Source organism: Pseudorca crassidens, chromosome 13, assembly GCF_039906515.1.
Source record: "Pseudorca crassidens isolate mPseCra1 chromosome 13, mPseCra1.hap1, whole genome shotgun sequence".
Lineage (NCBI taxonomy): Eukaryota > Metazoa > Chordata > Mammalia > Artiodactyla > Delphinidae > Pseudorca > Pseudorca crassidens.
In genome coordinates, this window is record NC_090308.1 from 29717425 (window position 1) to 29738551 (window position 21127).

At 39.8% G+C, this 21127-nt stretch overlaps 1 pseudogene; it reads right to left on the reverse strand.

Moving 5' to 3' along the window:
- Window positions 1–1513: 1513 nt before the first annotated feature.
- The window catches only part of LOC137204523 (ADP-ribosylhydrolase ARH3 pseudogene), a 103950-nt pseudogene continuing 84336 nt past the window's right edge, over window positions 1514–21127 (reverse strand).

The window sequence follows — 21127 nt, forward strand, 5'->3', positions numbered from 1 at the left end:
GGGATAATTATACCTGAAAATTATCAGAGAGAAAAAAATCACAAAGAAACATGTAAAGTGAAAATTACCCCAATTATAAATATGTATTTGTATAGAAATGTACATATTTAAAATAATATATTTATATTTTATTCATTATTCACACATATGTATATAAGAAGACTAGAATAAAATATACTATAAGTTAGATTTTGTGAGGTTATGCTGCAGTAACAAATAATCCTAAAATTTAGTGGTGTAACAATAAAGGTGGGACTTCCCTGGTGGTCCAGTGGTTAAGACTTAGCCTTCCAATGCAGGGAGTGCAGGTTCGATGACTGGTCAGGGAGCTAATATCCCACATGCCTCGCAGCCAAAAAACCAAAACATAAAACAGAAGCAATATTGTAACAAATTCAATAAAGACTAAAAGAAAGGTCCACATTAAAAAAAAAAAATTTTTTTTAAACAGTAAAGGTTAAATTTCATGCCAGCAGAGCGTCAGTATAGCTCTCCTTCATGTGTCCTCTTTGTCCTACTATTTATTCTTAAAGAACATCCCTTCTTTAGTACTTTGTTTTTCTCATGGCAGAGAGAAAAGGGCCAGGGAGAAACCATGTGATGATTTTAAAGATTGTACCTAGAAGTAGCTCATATTTCATCGGCCAAAGCAAGCCCTAGGGACAAGACTGGCTTCACTGAGGCCAGAGGAATAATCTCTCTCAGAGAAGACCCTGCACATCACATGGGAAAGCAGTGAACGTTAGAAAAAATATATAATTTACCACAATAACCATTGTCTCCTGGTGGTGATAATAGGGCTAATTTTTGTTTTCTTCTTCATACTCCTATATATGTTTTTTTTTTTTTCAAAAACGGACTCATGTGTTACTTTTAAAAGCAGAAAATAAGTCACACACAGAAAGAAATCTGTTGTATCACACCACGTGGGTTCACCTCCCACTTCACTGCCTCCTGATTGAGTTATACACCGTCATCTGTGGTCAAGTGAGTTCTGATGTATTATTGGCCATGGGTGTTGATCTGGTTGGTCTGCCATTCTTTCTCAATGAGTCATATGTAGACTTCCTTTCAACACATTATGGCCCTATAAAATATATCTATAAACAATATCAATTGCATTACTGAAGAGTGACTATTGGTATGGTATGTAACCCAGTGGTTCTCAGCCAGAAACAATTCTGCCCCCCAGACGATATTTGGCAATGTCAGAAGACATTTTTGGTTGCCACAACTTGGTGGGGTCAGGGGGAGGGTGGTCTTCTAGCATCTAGTGGGTAGTGGCGAGGGATGTTGCTAAGGGAAGTCCCCTTCACCCCCCCAAAAAAATTATCTGGCTCAAAATGTTAATAAGTACCAAGATTGAGAAACCTTGTGATCCCATGATTCATACTTAAAGGGAGGACTGGGAACCCTGCAAGTGCTTTGAGATGTAAGTCTTACAGCTCAGGCTTCAGACATGGATGGTGGTTTCTTATGGGTTGACAATCACATAAATGTAACCTATGATTGATGATAGTGGTGTGAATCAGGTTTATTGACCAATCAACATACACATTCATGTATCTTACCATCAGAACTTACGGTCTAAATTAATATTTACAATAATTTAGAAATAATGTCTGGGTGATGACTGTGAGCCAGAGTCTTGGGAGAAATTGTTCTGGTATTTTGCACAGGAAATTGTTGCTGACTTGAGGAGGAGTATTTGGAATAAAAGCAAGGAATGTTCTGACGGTTTGTCAGTCATGAGTAACTTCAACTCCTACAGTTATTACCATCATTTGTGTACATGTCTGTCACTTTACCTTCATCTGTTATGTATTTGGGAGATGAAGGAGAACAAGAGTGACATCACCACAATATTCAGACATATCTTATAATATTTGTCTTAACACATTCTGTTGTCAAGGGTTATTAATTGACTACAATCTTTTTTTTGGGGGGGTGGGATTTAAAAAACTGTTTATTGCTCTGTGACTTCGTCTGGAAGCTGTTAACAAGACCCATGACAGCCAAGGGCCAGGTGTGCATCTAGATCAGGAAGATTCACGTGTCCACCTCCTGATGCATATAAACCTGGCACTCAGGGGCCCTGCGCAGTCAAAGGCAGGCTTCCTGGCAAATTGGTTAAATCCCAACAAGGAGAAATGATGCTGCAGATCATTTCCACCTCCCCAAATCCCATGTCCTAGATAATAAAGGAAAACGCCACAAGTACTGCTCCAAAATAAAACCGGCCCCGGTCCCTTACGTCTGACAGAGGAGCCAGGAGCACCGAGGCTCTGCGGAAGCCAGGAACCCAGCACCAGAAGGCACCCGTCCCTCCCTCACTGTTCAGTGACCTCCCCAAAGGACTCCTCAGCCCCAAGGGTGCACTCCGGCCACACTGCTGGAAGACCAAGGCAGGGAGCCCAGGGTTTCCAATCGGAGCTGTAGTTGGTCCTGCTGGGTATGGTGGAGCCCCAGCAACTGTGGCCCTCACAGACTCTCCTGGAAGACCCGGTGCAGGCTCTGGGCCAGGACGTCAGTCTCCTCATAGCCCTCACAGCTTTGCTGCCAGCTCTCTGGCACCTCTTCCATGCCATAGTAGGCACCAGCAGTGGCCCCGGCCATGGTGGCAATGGTGTCTGTGTCCCCACCAAGTGAGATGGAATAGATGAGAGTCCTCTGGAGGCAGAGGGGATCTCGGGGTCAGGCTCCATGCAGCACAGGAAGCAATAGATGGCGGTGGGCACAGATTCAAAGGCAGCGATGCCACTCCCTAGCTTGGACACCACCTCCTCTCTGGTCACTGCGTTCTGCTCTAGAAGCTCCCCAATCTTCTTCAGTCGGCTGGAGTACGACACTCCTCCATGCCCAACTCCCGGGCACCTGACACTTCTTGGGTGTCACTGTCCAGCTCCTCCATACGGGCCAGGAGTTGTTCAAGGAAGTGCTCACTGGACGACTCACCCTGCAAAGCCAGGTGCGCAGCCAGGGCCTGCAGGATGGCACCCTTGTAACCCAGGGAGGAGGCGTGTGTCAGCTGGGCCGAGAGCCGGGCAAACTTCTGCACATCCTAGACGCTGTTATAGGCCGGGGAGATGCCGGCCCCCCGCATGGCGCCCCCGTTGCCGTTGGAGCCTTTGCCATTAAACTGGGCCGGGATGGCTCAAAGCCATCACGGCACTCGGGGCTCAGGAGCTTCCTGAAGACGGTGATCACTCCAGCACCATAACCCCGTCAGAGTCTTTCTTGTACTCCTGAGCAAACCGGTGAGCCGTGTCCACCTCGTCGAAGGCCCCCTTGGCCAGCAGAGACTGCACCAGCGCCCCGGCCCCGGCCGGCCGTGTCGTCGGTGTAGCAGAGTGCTTCTGGCCGCGCCCTCCCCGACAAGCCGGGGTCCGGCTCCAGATCCTGGACCTGACGCGAGACTAAAGTCAGGTCGGCGGTGTTGCGCGCCTCGTCGACGGCGCCCACGCCCACGCAGTCCCCGAGCAGCACGCCCGCCAGGCAGCCTCGGAAGCGGCAGAGGGAGCGGGCCGCCGCCGTCATCACCGCCGCCGCCGCCATCCGCGAGGACCGGCCCCCGTTTGACTACAATCTTGATTCTAAATTTAAAACAAATGTTACACGAAGGTCTCAATTTAAGAGATGATTTTAATAAAAGGTTTCACGTATAAAATTATTTTTAAATAATTAAGATACGACCTGTGCTATCTTTACTTCATCTTGCCACATCAGTCCCTATTCCTTATCCTAGAAATTTCATCCCACCAAAACTCAGAGCCTTCTTTTCGTCAGCTGCCTCATGCTACACTTCCAAATCCTCACAAAACAGTCACTCCTTCCTCCCTAGTATGTGTATCAGCACTGCCGTCCCTGCAACACCTCCCATCACATCACAGTGTTTAAGCTTGCCTTTTAACTAAATGATGGGCTTCTAAAAAAAGCAAAGAGAGACTGCTTACATCTGTCTTTGTAACCAAGAGATTTACATAATGTCCAGTTCATGGCAGGTGTCCATCAACAGTAATGTGTTAATGAATTCCCCCAGTGACCAGGTTTAATTATAGAGAGGGAAGAATATATTAGGGCTATTTTTATATTAAGGGATGAATGACTAGCTTTTCAAAAGAGCACATAGGCTGACTCAAAGGAATGACTATTTGGTGGTGACATTGTGCTAGGGAGACAGTAGAATAGAAGAGATATTTTGAGGCAAGAGAGGCTTCCTAGGTTCCTCAATTCATTACTCCACGGCAATGACCTACTCCAACATGACGAGGTCCTGCTATGCTCTAAAGAAAGAAAGTACATCTAGGACATTGTCCTTGACGATGTGAGTTCTTCAAACTGAAAAATATTTTTCTTAAAATTAATGCTGATGAAATTCTAACACATATTGCAATCACATGGCTGAAAAAGTATTTGACCACATGTTAACAATACCAGTTTGATTTAAGAAATTATTATTGATACTTTTAGCATACACCTGTAGCTATAGAACCTAACTACCAAACATAGGGTGAGAATTCTTCTAAATTTCAGTTTATTAAGTTATAGTTTTTAAAATACTATAAAATATTGATTGTCCCTTTTATTTTTTTTCAGGTCCAACATTCACTTAACTTCCAAAAAATACATATTCTGCCAATAATTTCTATCTTTGTCCCTTGTTGCTCTTAGATCTTAATGGCTACACTGTATACTTGGAGTTCTTGGTAGTATTCGATTTAGTGTTTAATTATACTCTTCCTTCTATTGATCACTAATACATTCTTATATATGCCGTACCTCCCAGTGAAAGTTCCTTGAAAGAGGGGTTGAGTTGCAGACAGCCATTCTTTTTTTTTTTTTGCGGTACGCAGGCCTCTCCCATTGCGGAGCACAGGCTCTGGCCGCGCAGGCTCAGCGGCCATGGCTCACGGACCCAGCCGCTCCACGGCATGTGGGATCTTCCCGGACCAGGGCACGAACCCGTGTCCCCTGCAGCAGCAGGCGGACTCTCAACCACTGCGCCACCAGAGAAGCCCCCCAGACAGCCATTCTTAATTTAAAAATGGGTTGTATTCCCAAAGTCATACATGTTTTCAACATATATTTATTGATCACCTATTCCCATGCCAGCCTCTGTGTTAAATATAGGGAATAAACACAGCCTACTCAATTGGAAGTTGATTTTTTTAAAATTTAGAATGCATTATTCCACAGAAGCGGTACTTTTAAAGGAGGTTAGCTTCCCAGATGAACCCCACAAATCAATTTATATATCATATAGTTCTATTACTTTTATTCTTTGTTCCCCCTTCCCAATCCTATACTGTAAAAGTACTAACTTCCCAGTACTAACTTCATTCTCTCCAATAAGAATAAAATTTAAGTTGTGGCACACAAAAATATTTTCCACAAATGGCAACGAACAAATAGTATTTCAATACTGCAATGAACAAAACAGGAGCTGAGACTCGGCCCAGCTCCTAGGGTAGATCTCAACTACTCTGAGTCCCTGAGCACGTGACTTTCTCCTGACTGTTCCTATGGAGTCAGAAGTGTAGCCAGACTGAAGGGAAAGATCCTTACCCTGTTTGAAAGAGAGGATTATTTTTGTCTCTCTACCACTGGAAGCGACCCAGGAAGGGATAGTTCTGACTACCCCTGGCTGTTCTCTCACACCCAGGAGAGGAAACAGCCTGGATGGTCCCAGGCAGAGTGTGACAGTGCAAAGAACTCTGGTCCCAATGCCATCTCCAAGTTACTAAACTAGCCAGACCTGAAGTCTCACTTACTTCTGGAATTTCTAGGATGTAATATTATAATTTTCTTTTATCTGAAACCAGTTTATGTCAGGTTTGTATTACTTGCAGCCAAAACAATTCTAAACAACCCAGTATCAAACATGTTGGATTAGAGAACACTGTAATCTTCTATTCATCTTATTCTAATCCTAGCAATGAGTCCATCTATAATCTCCTATATCTGATTTTTCTGAGGTGTACTGGACAGATATCCCTTGCTTATAGAGGAACAATTTTTTGTTATGATTAGAGTCCTCAGTGCCTCACTTTTTTCCCAAAGCAGAAAAAAAAAAAAAAACTTCAGTTACCAAAGGAAGAAAATGGCAGGAAGCCCTAAAACAAGCTATTTTTCTTTTTCCACTTCAAATGATGCTCAAATCTTAGCCAGTTTCTTTTCAACAGTTCACCACGACCTCTAAAAATCTATGTGTGTGCTGCCTTGGTAGCTACCCTGAATTCCAAATTACCCTGCACACCCGTTCCTAATCACGGAGATCTTGATTGGAACTAAATTTGTTCTCTGTGCAGAAATCACTCATGTTCCAAGAGCAGTTTCTCCTCTGGTCAAATTAGCTGTGTAAATATTACGAATAAAAATATATGTAGGGGCAAGTGGATTACAAAAAGGCATTTCCTTATAAGTGATCCATGTGACTCCAAATTAGAATGTGTCTTAAAAATAGGGAGAGCCTGGGAAAGATTAGTAGACCAAAACAAATGGTGCCCATAAACTGCCCCAGATTTGTAGACCAAATTCTCAACAGCGTAAAGCTTGAAAAAAAAAAAAGGGGGGGAAGAAACATGGGAAAGAGGGAGAGAGGAAAGTTTTAGGTATAATACTTTTAAATCCTAAAATACAAGCTGGATTTTGAAAAACAAGGCTGAGGTAGATTGGGCAGTATGTGTAGATTGAGGCTATCTTTGGCTTTTTCCAAATTTCTGCCTTTAAGATGTTTCCATCCTATTGAAAATGATTTAATTCATCCTTTCAGAATTTTTTTAAACAAATCACGTATTTAAACTTGTATAGTACTTAGAAAGGGAATAAACAAAACACACCCAACATCTTTTATTATTATATAAAGCCTGGAGAGGTTCTGTCTTCTCCTATGAAGAGTGTGGTGCTGTCTTCTCTTATGAAGATAATCAACCACATTATACAAGGCTGAAGGGCATAAAAATACACATTTGTAACACCATAACATTCTGCTGCTTTCCTTGGGAAAATCATATTTATCCTTGAACATCACATCTTAATACAGGGGGAAAGGTCAGCAGCAGAATATTGTTACTCATTTTCTCTTGTCTCCTTCTATTATACCATTTGCTTGGAATTTGTTCATTTGATCTTCATCTGAGAAGCAGAAGTAAACAAATCTTGCTAACTGTTCAGTCCGTTTCAAAACCAGCTAACACTGCTTATCCAGTGCTGGAATCTTAGACAACGATGATTATACTTTGATGCCATAATGTTCAGGAATCCTGTGGGCCAAAGGAAAACTATATATACATATATAATTTTGCCAGAAAAAGTTTCGTCTTGGAAAATTACCAAACATATGCCTTATTCCATTTGTATATTTTTAAAATAAAACTACTACCATGAACAGTAGTTAATGAGTGACAAGTGGTGAGTTGATTGTGGTTCAGAATGAACCATCTTATTAGAAAAAATATAGATACAAATTATACTTCAACACATACCTGAAATAGTTTCTAAATCCATACATCTAGTCCCCTGGGGTTAACTCTTATGCAAATCAATAGCTGAGTTTCTCGATTATCACATAATAAAATCATGCTAGTTCAAATTTAAATATTAATTACTGAAATATGCATCCTACAAAACTAGATACTGTTAAAAATTACTCTTCTTACGAAACTGCTTGAAAAGGAAGGGCTCTGTGTGTGTATGTGTGTTTGCTTTTCAAAAAGCTGAGGTATCTATTAGATAAGTGTGAAAAGGAAAGATATTCCTTCTTGGCCATATTACATAATGTCTTCATTTTTCTTTTTATTTAAGTATTTTATTTAAACATTTAAATTCAAGTCTAAATTCATCTGCCTTCTTGTCAAATGTACTACCACTCTCCCACTAATCCAATGGGTTTCCCACTAATCCCAAACAATCGCCTTCCCTCCAGACCAGTCTTTTGTTTTGTTTTGTTTTTTTGTGGTACGGGGGCCTCTCACTGTTGTGGCCTCTCCCGTTGCGGAGCGGAGCACAGGCTCCGGACGCGCAGGCTCAGCGGCCATGGCTCATGGGCCCAGCCGCTCCGCGGCATGTGGGATCTTCCCGGACCGGGGCACGAACCCGTGTCCCCTGCATCGGCAGGCGGACTGTCAACCACTGTGCCACCAGGGAAGCCCCAGACCAGTCTTTTAATTTATCCTTCCAGATGCCTCGCTCAGTTCTGCCATTCTTATTATTATGACTTTGCTCCTGCTTGTGAAAAGTTGCAACATTTAGGACCATCCCACCATCACTTCTGTTTTACTTGTCCTGATTCTTTGCATTTTAACTGCCTCTTCTTACATAAACAACTTTTTGGCAATCAAGCCTAACTGATATATCTCACATGTCTTCATTACCAAACCACACATAAAGTCATCCCTGGCAATTCAGCTCTTAATTGTTCTGATTCACTAACATTAGTGCTTTTTTCCTAACCACACTATAGACCTACAGAGAGCAAATAATTTGATCCTCTCATAACATAGCAACTTGAGCTACCGTACCTTGTACATTGATTGATTCTTCATAATTATATTTTCTGAAAATTCTAGCTACAGAAACTTGTCCCACAATATAATTTAATGGAAAAAAAACAAGTAGCAAAATAGGATATATATTTTAATTCGTGCTAAAAAATGTTATATTTTTACATTTCCATAGGCTGGAAAAATTCTAGAAAGCTACTAGACCCCCAAACTTCACAGTAACTACCTCTGAAGAACAAATAAGTAAGCAGGACTTTGGCAAGATGGCTAGAAGTGATGGGAACTATAAGAGGCTTTAATATTCCTTTGAAAAAATATTATAATGTTTGTTTTTATTTTATAGAATGAACATTATGATTTTCATAATTTCAAAACTAGCAAAAGACAGGGCTTCCCTGGTGGCGCAGTGGTTGAGAGTCCGCCTGCCGTTGCTGGGGACACGGGTTCGTGCCCCGGTCAGGGAAGATCCCACGTGCCGTAGAGCGGCTATGCCCCATGAGCCATGGCTGCTGAGCCTGCACGTCCGGACCCTGTGCTCCGCAATGGGAGAGGCCACAACAGTGAGAGGCCTGCATATCGCAAAAAAAAAAAAAAAAAACTAGCAAAAGACAGAATTAATAAGTATTGTATGACTAACTTCCATTTTTATGAATACTCCATGTTTCTAGAGGTGCTGCTCAGCAATTCTAAATCACAAGGTCTGACCTTTCCCCCAGGAGACCTCTGGGCATGACAGTTCAGCCAGTTCAGCCACAGCTAATATATACGCACTGAAAAGCTCACCAGATCATAGCAAACTGTTCCCTCTTTGAAGAAAAAGTACCATATGGAGATAAATGTATTGATGATTCATAAAATTTGTATAACTTCTCTGTTTGAATCAATACCTTGTAATGCAGGGGAATATATAAATTGATCAGTGATCCTTCATCTAGTATTTTTTTTTAACATTTCTTTTTAACTTATGTCTCATTAAATGTGTTTGTTGTTTACAGCATTCTTTTTTTTTTTTTTTTTTTTTTTTGCGGTATGCGGGCCACTGTTGTGGCCTCTCCCATTGCAGAGCGCAGGCTCCGGACGCACAGGCTCAGCGGCCATGGCTCACGGGCCCAGCCGCTCCGTGGCACGTGGGATCCTCCTGGACGGGGGCACGAACCCGTGTCCCTTGCATCGGCAGGCAGACTCTCAACCACTGTGCCACCAGGGAAGCCCAGCATTGCCTTTTTGATTTCCAGCTTACTTCCTGAAAAGCAGACCTTGTGACTCAGATTTGGGTACAGCTGGTTTATTTGGGAAAGTGAGGCCAGGAAACTTACATGAGAAAATCAGAGACGTGAGATGGGAGAAAAGTCAGTGAAGTTTGCAAATAGTCAAATAACCCCGGTAGAAAACTGGGGCTCAGTTGCCCTGAAGATGCTCTGAGAAATATTTTCCTTGGGGCTGGGGAGGCTGGAAGATTTGTACAATGATTTCATGCTTTTTTTGTTTGTTTATTTTTATTATTTTAGATTTTTTTTTTTGATGTGGACCATTTTTTAAAGTCTTTATTAAATTTGTTACAATTCAGCTTCTGTTTTATGTTCTGGTTTTTTGGCCATAAGGCATGTGGGATCTTAGCTCCCCGACCAAGGATAGAGCCTCACCCCCTGCATTGGAAAGCAAAGTCTTAACCACTGGACCACCAGGGAAGTCCGTGGTAATTTTTTTTTTAACATCCTGATTGGAGTATAATTGCTTTACTATGTTGTGTTAGTTTCTGCTGTATAACATAGTGAATCAGGTCTATGTATACATACATCCCAATACCCCCTCCCTCTTGCGACTCCCTCCCACCCTCCCTATCCCACCCTTCTAGGGGGTCACAAAGCACCAAGCTGATCTCCCTGTGCTATGCAGCTACTTCCCACTAGCTATCTATTTTACATTTGGTAGTGTATATATGGCTATGCCACTCTCTCACTTCATCCCAGCTTACACTTCCTCCTCCCCATATCCTCAAGTCCATTGTCTACATCTGCGTCTTTATTCCTGTCCTGCCACTAGGTTCATCAGAACCATTTTTTTATAGATTCCCTATATATGTGTTAGCATACGGTAATTGTTTTTCTCTTTCTGACTTACTTCATTCTATATGACAGACTCTAGGTCCATCCACCTCACTACAAATAACTCAATTTCATTTCCTTTTATGGCTAAGTAATATTCCATTGTATATATGTGCCACATCTTCTTTATCCAATCATCTGTCAGTGGACACTTAGGTTGCTTCCATGTCCTGGCTATTGAAAAGAGTGCTGCAATGAACATTGTGGTACATGTGTCTTTTTGAATTATGGTTTTCTCAGGATATATGCCCAATAGTGGGATTGCTGTGTCATATGGTAGTTCTATTTTTAGTTTTTTAAGGAACCTCCATACTGTTCTCCATAGTGACTGTATCAATTTACATTCTCACCAAGAGTGCAAGACAGTTCCCTTTCCTCCACACCCTCTCCAGCATTTATTGTTTGTAGATTTTTTGATGATGGCCATTCTGACCGGTGTGAGGTGATACCTCATTGTAGTTTTGATTTGCATTTCTCTAATGATTAGTGATGTTGAGCATTCTTTCATGTGTTTGTTGGCAATCTGTATATCTTCTTTGGAGAAATGTCTGTGTAGGTCTTTTGCCATTTTTGGATTGGGTCGTTTGTTTTTTTGATATTGAGCTGCATGAGCTCCTTGTGTATTTTGGAGATTAATCCTTTGTCAGTTGCTTCATTGGCAAATATTTTCTCCCATTCTGAAGGCTGTCTTTTTGTCTTGTTTATGGTTTCCTTTGCTGTGCAAAAGCTTTTAAGTTTCATTAGGTCCCATTTGTTTATTTTTGTTTTTATTTCCATTTCTCTAGAAGATGGGTCAAAAAGGATCTTGCTGTGATTTATGTCATGGAGCATTCTGCCTATGTTTTCCTCTAAGAGTTTTATACTGTCTGGCCTTACATTTAGGTCTTTAATCCATTTTGAGTTTATTTTTGTGTATGGTGTTAGGAAGTGTTCTAATTTCATTCTTTTACATGTAGCTGTCCAGTTTTCCCAGCACCACTTATTGAAGAGGATATCTTTTCTCCAATGTATATTTTTGCCTCCTTTATCAAAGATAAGGTGACCATATGTGTGTGGGTTTATCTCTGGGCTTTCTATCCTGTTCCATTGATCTATATTTCTGTTTTTGTGCCAGTATAATACTGTCTTGATTACTGTAGCTTTGTAGTATAGTCTGAAGCCAGGGAGCCTGATTCCTCCAGCTCCATTTTTCTTTCTCAAGATTGCTTTGGCTATTCGTGGTCTTTTGTGTTTCCATACAAATTGTGAAATTTTTTGTTCTAGTTCTGTGAAAAATGCCATTGGTAGTTTGATAGGGATTGCATTGAATCTGTAGATTGCTTTGGGTAGTATAGTCATTTTCACAATGTTAATTCTTTCAATCCAAGAACATGGTATATCTCTCCATCTGTTTGTACCATCTTTAATTTCTTTAATCAGTGTCTTATAGTTTTCTGCATACAGGTTTTTTGTCTCCTTAGGTAGGTTTACTCCTAAGTATTTTATTCTTTTTGTTGCAGTGGTAAATGGGAATGTTTCCTTAATTTCTCTTTCAGAATTTTCATCATTAGTGTATAGGAATGCAAGAGATTTCTGTGCATTAATTTTGTATCCTGCTACTTTACCAAATTCATTTATTAACTCTAGTAGTTTTCTGGTAGCATCTTTAGGATTCTCTATTATAGTATCATGTCATCTGCAAACAGTGACAGTTTTACTTCTTTTCTGATTTGGATTCCTTTTATTTCTTTTTCTTCTCTGATTGCTGTGGCTAAAACTTCCAAATCTATGTTGAATAATGGTGGTGAGAGTGGGCATCCATGTCTTGTTCCTGATTTTAGAGGAAATGGTTTCAATTTTTCACCATTGAGAATGATGTTGGCTGTGGGTTTATCATATATGGCCTTCATTATGTTGAGGTAAGTTCCCTCTATGTCTACTTTCTGGAGAGCTTTTATCATAAATGGGTGTTGAATTTTGTCAAAAGCTTTTTCTGCATCTATTGAGATTATCCCATGGTTTTTATCCTTCAGTTTGTTAATATGGTGTATCACATTGATTGATTTGTGTATATTGAAGAAGCCTTGCATTCCTGGGATAAACCCCACTTGATCATGGTGTATGATCCTTTTAATATGCTGTAGGATTCTGTTTGCTCATATTTTTTGAGGATTTTTGCATCTATGTTCAACGGTGATATTAGCCTGTCATTCTCTTTTCTTGTGACATCTTTGTCTGGTTTTGGTATCAGAGTGATGGTGACCTCGTAGAATGAGTTTGGGAGTGTTCCTCCCTCTGTTATATTTTGGAAGAGTTTGAGAAAGATAGGTGTTAGCTCTTCTCTAAATGTTTGATAGAATTCACCTGTGAAGCCATCTGGTCCTGGGCTTTTGTTAGTTGGAATATTTTTAATCACAGTTTCAATTTCGTTACTTGTGATTGGCCTGTTCATATTTTCTATTTCTTCCTGGTTCAGTCTCGGAAGGTTGTGCTTTTCTAAGAATGTGTCCATTTCTTCCAGGTTGTCCATTTTATTGGCATATAGTTGCTTGTAGTAATCCCTCATGATTCTTTATATTTCTGCAGGGTCAGTTGTTACTTCTTTTTCATTTCTAATTCTGTTGATTTGAGTCTTCTCCCTTTTTTTTCTTGATGAGTCTGGCTAATGGTTTATCAATTTTGTTTACCTTCTCAAAGAACCAGCTTTTAGTTTTATTGATCTTTGCTATTGTTTCCTTCATTTCTTTTTCATTTGTTTCTGATCTGATCTTTATGATTTCTTTCCTTCTGCTAACTTTGGGGTTTTTTTGTTCTTCTTTCCCTAATTGCTTAGGTGTAAGTTTAGGTTGTTTATTTGATATTTTTCTTGTTTCTTGAGGTAGGATTGTATTGCTATAAACTTCCCTAAGTGGTATTTTTTTATACCATAGCCTGGAACAATTCCTTCTGAGAGATCAGGCCTATGAATAATCATTCTGGGTGAGAGAATGTTTGACACATTACCATCATCATAGGGTAATTTTAGATTTGTTCTAGGGCAGCGGTTCTCCAACTTTTATATCGAGCATCAGAATCACCGGCAGGCCTTACTAAGAAGATTATTGGCCCCTCTCCCAGAGTTTGTATTGTCTTAGATGAATCTGCATTTCTTACAAGTCCATAAGTGACGGTGATGCTGAGGCTGCTGATCCAGGACCACTATTCCATGGGTACTGAGGTTAATTTTTGTCCCTAATTTTTCAAGTCTTTTGTTCTTTATTTTTCAAAGTCCAGTCTTTCCCAATTTAAAGCCTATGCCTTTTTGATTCAAATGAAATTGATATAAAGTAAATCAGCCAATTAAAATTTCAATACTACGGTAGAATCTCTGGAGCCTGGTAGTCCCTGGGATTTATTTTCTTTCTTTACTTTGATAAATTTCTCTGCCTTAGCACAACAGAATTTCTAAATTACCATTTACCTCCTCAGTACCTCCAATTTCTTACTAATTAACCAAAAGCAAAAATCCTTGAAATCATATGAGTAGATTAAAAAAGGAAAAAACAAAATCTCCTAAAAAAAAAAATCATCATCATCACCATTCTTATCTACCTGGAAGCATAGATATCTCTCATGAATGGAAATGCCAAAACCCAGACAATTTTCCCCACAGCATTTAAAGACTTTGGCATGTTTCATGATCAGTGATAGAACAGCTTTATTTCAAATGAATTGGAGCTCATTTGTTTGACAAAATAATTGGCAGCAACATGAAAGTTGCATATTCTTGCTACGATCTTAAGATTTTGTTTACTTGAATATTTGTTGAGTTAGCAGTCATAAGATGCCTCCTGTCCGTAAGATAGAAATATACGAGTTGCTCAGGAGGACAGCCTTCCCTGGCCTAGGCTTAACAGAAATATCTCTTTGGGGACTCATAAAGAAGACACTGATAAACAACACACTTAAGAACATTGATTCAATAAAGACTACAGGGACCTCCCTGGTGGCACAATGGATAAGAATCGGTCTGCTAATGCAGGGGACACGGGTTCGAGCCCTGGTCCGAGAATATCCCACATGCCTTGGAGCAACTAACCCTGTGTGCCACAACTACTGAAGCCCTCATGCCTAGAGCCCGTGTTCCATGACAAGAGAAGCCACTGCAATGAGAAGCCTGTGCACCGCAACGAAGAGTAGCCCCCACTCACCACAACCAGAGAAAGCCCACGCAGAGCAACAAAGACTCAACGCAGCCAAAGATAAAATAAAATTTAAAAATTTTAATTAAAAGAAAAGAAGACTACAATCATTTCTTATGAATGCTTCTCCTCACCTGCCTCAGTGCTTACTGAGGGCATGATGCCAAATACAGTTCAGTAAGTTCCACTGGGTGACAAAATAATTTGGTAAAGTATACAACTGTCTGGTAGACTGGCAAATGTTAGAAAAATTGAAGACATGGATAAAATGCATATCCTTTGGGTGTTATTCTCCAAATATTGTTTCTTGAGACAAAAATCTATGATAAGAATTGCGCAGCTGGAGAGGAAAAGGGGAGGCAGCGATAAATGCAAGGAGAGACTAGGGGTGTGCACCTTTCCGCCGGTGCTGCTGCTCTGGTGGTGGGTGTTGTTATCACTGTTGTGGGAGGCGTTGCAGTAGGCGGCAGCTTGGAGTGAGAGAAGAAGTGATTTATTCCTCGACTCTTCATCACGGTGCAAATGAGCAGGCAACCCTGGCCTTGTTTGGAGCCACCCTTGGTCTTTTGGCACCAGCTGTGTGTACTCTCCATGGGAGAATTGTTAAGTTCAACGCCTGCTGGATAGGGCTCCAGCTGATTAAATGGCGGATTTTCTGTTGACCTACATGCTAAGCCCAGGTCCACTCCTGGGAAAAGCTTTAGCCAGGTAAAACTCATGAACGGCAAGGTACCTAAAAGGGCATCTTGCATGGACTGTCCAGGGGCAATTTCAACCCCTTTGTATTGACCTTTACAGAGATGCCTGAAGACCTGCTCCACGCACATGTAAATACCACCATATATATTCTGAGAAACATAAAGAAGAAAGAAAGAAATGCCATATTCTGCCATTGTTCACGTACACTCTTAAACAATTTGTGTGTTGTGGAGTAGAGAGGTGGGAGCATGTCCAAAAAGGACTATGTGTCTTTGTAAATAGAATATAAATGGACCCAGAAATGTCTGTGAAGAGGGCCCAAGAACACAGTACTTCCAAATAGTGCATCCTAAAAACAAAATTTGTGCTACCTTCCCAATCCTTCCCTCTCAACCACATGGCTCCAAACAGGAAAATGTATTTTCAATAAGTAGGAGTGTGTGGTTATTAAGAATGCCAACCAAGGGAATTCCCTGGAGGTCCAGTGGTTAGGACTCCACGCTTCCACTGCAGGGGCCACGGGTTCGATCCTTGGTCCAGGAAATAAGATGCCATGTGGTGTAGCCAGAAAAATAATAATAATAAAATAAAACTTCATTTAAAAGAATGCCAACCTAGTCCTTTTATTGGCACATAAACAGAGGACTCAAATGCCCAACCCGATTGCTGGTGTCTTAAATATTCCTTTTCCTTTGGGACAGCTAACTGAAGAGTTTCTTTAGGGTCTGATCTTCTTTCCAATTTCTACTTAATAGCTACCCTTTTTTTCTAAGATAATAAAGAAATAGGAATTTCTTAATTTTTTTATCTGGGGAATTTAAAAACCTAATTTGAGGTTGACGACTTTTAATCGGATTAACACTGTAGTCCAGAAAAAGAAAGAGAGAGAGAGAGAAAGAAAAGGAAAGAAAGAAAGAAAGGGCAAACAACTTATTGCTCTGGAAAGATCAAAGTAAGAATAGATTTTTGTCTCTTTAAATTGTGTTTCTATGAGTACTATTTTTGGTTGAGATGAAATATAGACATTTATTGTTCACACTATTTAGACATGGAAAGTAGACACCAAATTGAGTTTTTAAATGATATTATAAAACTCTGTGCAGAGAAAGTCAAACATGTTAACTTTTGAGTTGACGTATCATGTCAGTCCCACTATATATTGTGTGGTAAAAACATCAAGCAAGATAATAGAACATTTAGCATTCAATTATCCATTTTATGAAGCTTATTTCTCGTAAACATTTCAAATAAAATATTGTTAACTAAAAATTCTGTTTAAGCAGCATACATTTCTGGAAGTTAGGAAATTTAACCCATTCTTATTTGCATCTTACACAAACCTGGCACAAAACCCAAACTTTAGAGCCAAACTGCCTATGATTTATTCCTGTCTATGCCATTCTCTTGTTGTTGGAGCAAACGAGCTGAGTTCTTTATGCCTCAGTTTCCTCCTCAATAGATAAAGATAATATTAGTGACTACCTCATAGATCAGTCAGTGGGAGAATTAAACGTCTTAACTCATGGAAAGATATTAGAACAATGTCTAGCACGTGCTCAAAATTTTCTTAAAGTAGTACTTTCTCATTTCATCATAGTAGTACTTTATGGAATGTATTCCTTAGACTCTGTATCTTTTTTTAATACACTTTGTCTGAGTGCTTTTTTAACCCCACAATCTTCTTATTTGCCCACAAATTTTTATTATGCCTAAGACTGTAATACTTAGACCAGATGAAAAAATAATTTATGAAAAATCAGGAGTCTGAGTTTACTGATAGCAAATTTGCATTTCCCAGAGGACTTGACCTTAGTTCTTGGGTCCTGAAGGTGTCCAAAATATAGCTTTGATCCTTAACACAGAAGGAACCATATATGTTTGTATAAACAGAGAAAGGAAAGTAGACATTTCCAAATGGGCAAACTTTTCAATAATCTTGTTCATAGTCACAAAATGCCCTTAAACTGCCCTCTAACCGCCTAAAAGCATGCCTGTTTGAACAGAAAAGAAATGCAAAAATAAGAATTCCAATTGAAAAGTGAAAGGAAAAGAGGGGAACTCTTCTGATTACTTTCACTAGTTATTAGACATTCATGCCAATATTATTGCTGTCCCCTGTCCTCCCACCTCAAAAGAGGAAAGAAAAAGTTACCACAGGTAGAAAATTGCTTCTGGCATTAATTCCTCTAGCTGAGATCAAGAATACACATATCAGTAATCTCTTCTGGAATCACCATCATTATTCATTTCAGTACCATGATGAAAATGCACGGGGGAAAAAAGGCTTGTGGGCCACTTTCAGAGAAACTCACAGAAGAAATAAAATGAATGAACATGTATGCCTACTAAAACCCCAATTTCATCCAACTAGATTAGGAAGCAGAAGCAAGGCCCCCTTTTCTTAGACTATTTATTCCCTTGAGGGTTTTGCCAGAAGGCAGACTCCTAAGTTATCAAACTCAGAATTTTCCTCAATTCCTTCTTTTTCCAGTTAGCTTCTTGCGGTTCACTCCATTACTAACTTATAGCGATAAACACCTGGAGTCTATCAAAAACAAAGAGAGGTTTATTCAGTGGGTACAGCCCTGCCTGGTGAGCACCCTGAGCAGAAACAAACTACATAATATAAGACTTGAGCAGGAATATGTTTTTTATGATGTGCCAGCATAAGGGGGATCAAAGGCTAAAGCCAAATAAATAGCAACTGGGCACCAGCAGAGGAAACATATTTAGACTTTAAAATAATCAAAAACAAACCCAAAGAACACTAACACCTTCCACATTCAGCAGTCATATTTTCCCTCTTTTTATACAGGGCTTAAACCTGTCAAGAGTTTGTGAAGCTAATCACTGAAACTAAAGTAGAAGCCTGCCTTTCACTGAGGTTGTGACAATAACCAAAAAGACTGGGCACGAATAGATGGACCCTTCCCCCAACCCCACCCCAGCCTCTTCAAGCCAACCCCCCCGCTTCCCTATTGGCCCATTATTGAATTTACCTTGGCCACGTTATGGAATTTGCCGGCTGACATTAATCCATTTATTGAGCTTGACTCCTCCTTATCTAAAACATCTCTAGGCAAACTGAAACAATCTGTCTGCCATCCACTGATTGGCAGGGCAAATTTTTCCAGGTGGTACAGCCACCTCCCCTCAAATGACTTGCCAAACTTATTTCGGTCTGCAGAATGACGAAAACAAGATCAGGGCAACCATTGTTCACTACCATGTTTAGTACCTGCAATGTATTTACATAAACAATTTTAAAAGATTAGTCTTCTTGAAAAAAAAAAAAACAAACGTTGAGGATGGGGTGCCCAAGCCAAGAGGAGGAGGTCGATGTGAGAGCAGAGAATTGACAGGCTCAACCCTGAGGGCAAAAAGCTACATCTGTATTTGATTTGTCAGGGATTTACATTAGTGAAACTTTAACTCTGCAGATGATACATAAGATTACACTTACAGAACAAGCTTATGCAAATACAGCTTAAACGCCATGGTATGTGGCCCAGACAGTGAATTTGGCAGATTTCATTGAGTCTGGTGGCTGGATCTAATAAATTCATTTACATGAAGGATTAGAACATCTGGAAAAGTAGCATGGCGGTTTATTGAAACATAAATAACATTAATTGAAAGGTTACAGGTATGCAAAACATTTCATGCAGGCGATGCAAAATGTTATAAAGCTGTTTCCCTATTCCACTAAAGAAAAGAGAAAAATATCTCGCTAATATAAACAGAAAGGGGAATTTCCAGGATCTAATTTAAATGTTCCTTCAGATAGTAAGAGTGAGAGAGGCAGCCCACTTCTTCATCCTGCTTCGTAATGAGCCCTCTTTTCCACCTCGGGTCTGTGCTGCCCTCTTGATACACATCTCACGCACTAATTAGCAGCAGCAAGGTAGTGACATAATTAAATTTATTTTCAGTTACAAATCCCCAAACTGTCATGCCATTTTGCAGACGGAAAAGCATGGTCGAGGTCTCCAGCTATTTCTTCAATGAGTTTATTTTTATTTTAGCACTGTAATGTATACTCACTGGTAATGTGGATTGCCGGTTAATGTCTCGTGGAGTTGGTTACCATAAGCATAATAACAAATTACCCAGAGGAAAATGAGCAAAGATTGATATCATATGATTTAAAAGCTGAGAGGAAAGCTCAGGTGGTTTACAATCAGTTGAGTACCTCAAGATTAATTTATAACTTGGTAACCCATTCAAATTCCCGTTCATCATTTATTCTCAAATAGAAAGATGGCTTAAACTGTTCAGTCACCCAAAATGCCTCCTGCCCATAGCAAGAGCAAGACATTCCTTTTAAAAGGATCGTTTTCATTATAAGTCATTAGCAAAATGCTGACTTTGAGAACTCATGTAAATGAGGAAGCAGGAAATCTAGTATTCTCTCAGGTATGGAGACAGCGTGGAGCCCACTTCAGAAACTCTATGTGGATTTGACCTAAAGCAATCAAGTACAGAGTTGTTTGACCAAAATTGAAAGAGAACCCCTGGCAATTTTTTTTTAATGAAAAATAAGATGTAATGCAGTGATTGATATACTTTGGAGAATCATAAGATTTAAAAAAGAGAGAGAAAAATATTCTAGATGATCTTGATTCCGATAATATTAAGAAAGTGGACCACGTGACTTTTGCCTTTAACGCAGCTGATAGAATCAGAAAATAGAAGAAATCTTTACTGACCATTCACATTTCAACTCCCACCATCAGAAATACAATTCATAGAATGTATAGAATTTTGATACTGCTCTTGAAATTGTTTCTCTCATAACCAGTAACTGGAATTGGTCAAGTGCAATATATTGGCACAGTAAGTTTATTTTTGTATGTAGACGTTTTTTTAAAAAAGACATTAAAAAGCAAAGATTTTTCTTAAATAGTTAAGCATAATAGACACATTGCAAAAAAAAAAGTCATGTTTATTAATTACCATGACTCTCCAAAAAATAGTAAATTTGCTATTTCCAAATTTTCACACAGAAGTGTCATTTGGCTGCACGGTGCTGGAATATGAAATATTCATCAGGGAATATATTTTAAACAGATTGCCCTTGGCCGCCTAACAAAAAGAAGTATAATCTTCATAATACTGATCAGGTCTTAGTGGTCAGAATGTAATCAGAATGACCAATAATAGCCTACCCATAGAATTAAATCCTCAGGATAACTCAGAAGGGTAGTTTCTGTAGATACTTTCAGAAAAGTGTCTTAGACAACAAACATCACGGTGTTCATCTATGCTTTTGCATATTTTTGACACTGGGAAGGCAGAGTTAACAGGAAGTGTTCACTGACTTCCTCTAAATCATTGAATGAGGTTTCAATAAGAGTTCCTCAGCCACATGGGATTTTAGGAGAAAAAGCCACAGGTGATGAGCATACATGGAGCTCACAGAGGTCAAATTCAAGGACTTGTTTCCTATGACAAGTCATCCATAGTATTTGTGAGTTTGACCTAGGTAAATGAGACTACTTACTGCATTTATGTGATTGTGACATTATCTAGATTTTAGAAAAGGTGCCAGCACCCACAGTACTTAAAAAACAGTGCTGCACGTTTGCAAGACACTATGATTGAACAAGAACAACTTATGAGTACCAATGTGATGAAGCAAAAGGCAGGTTTGGTGTACAGA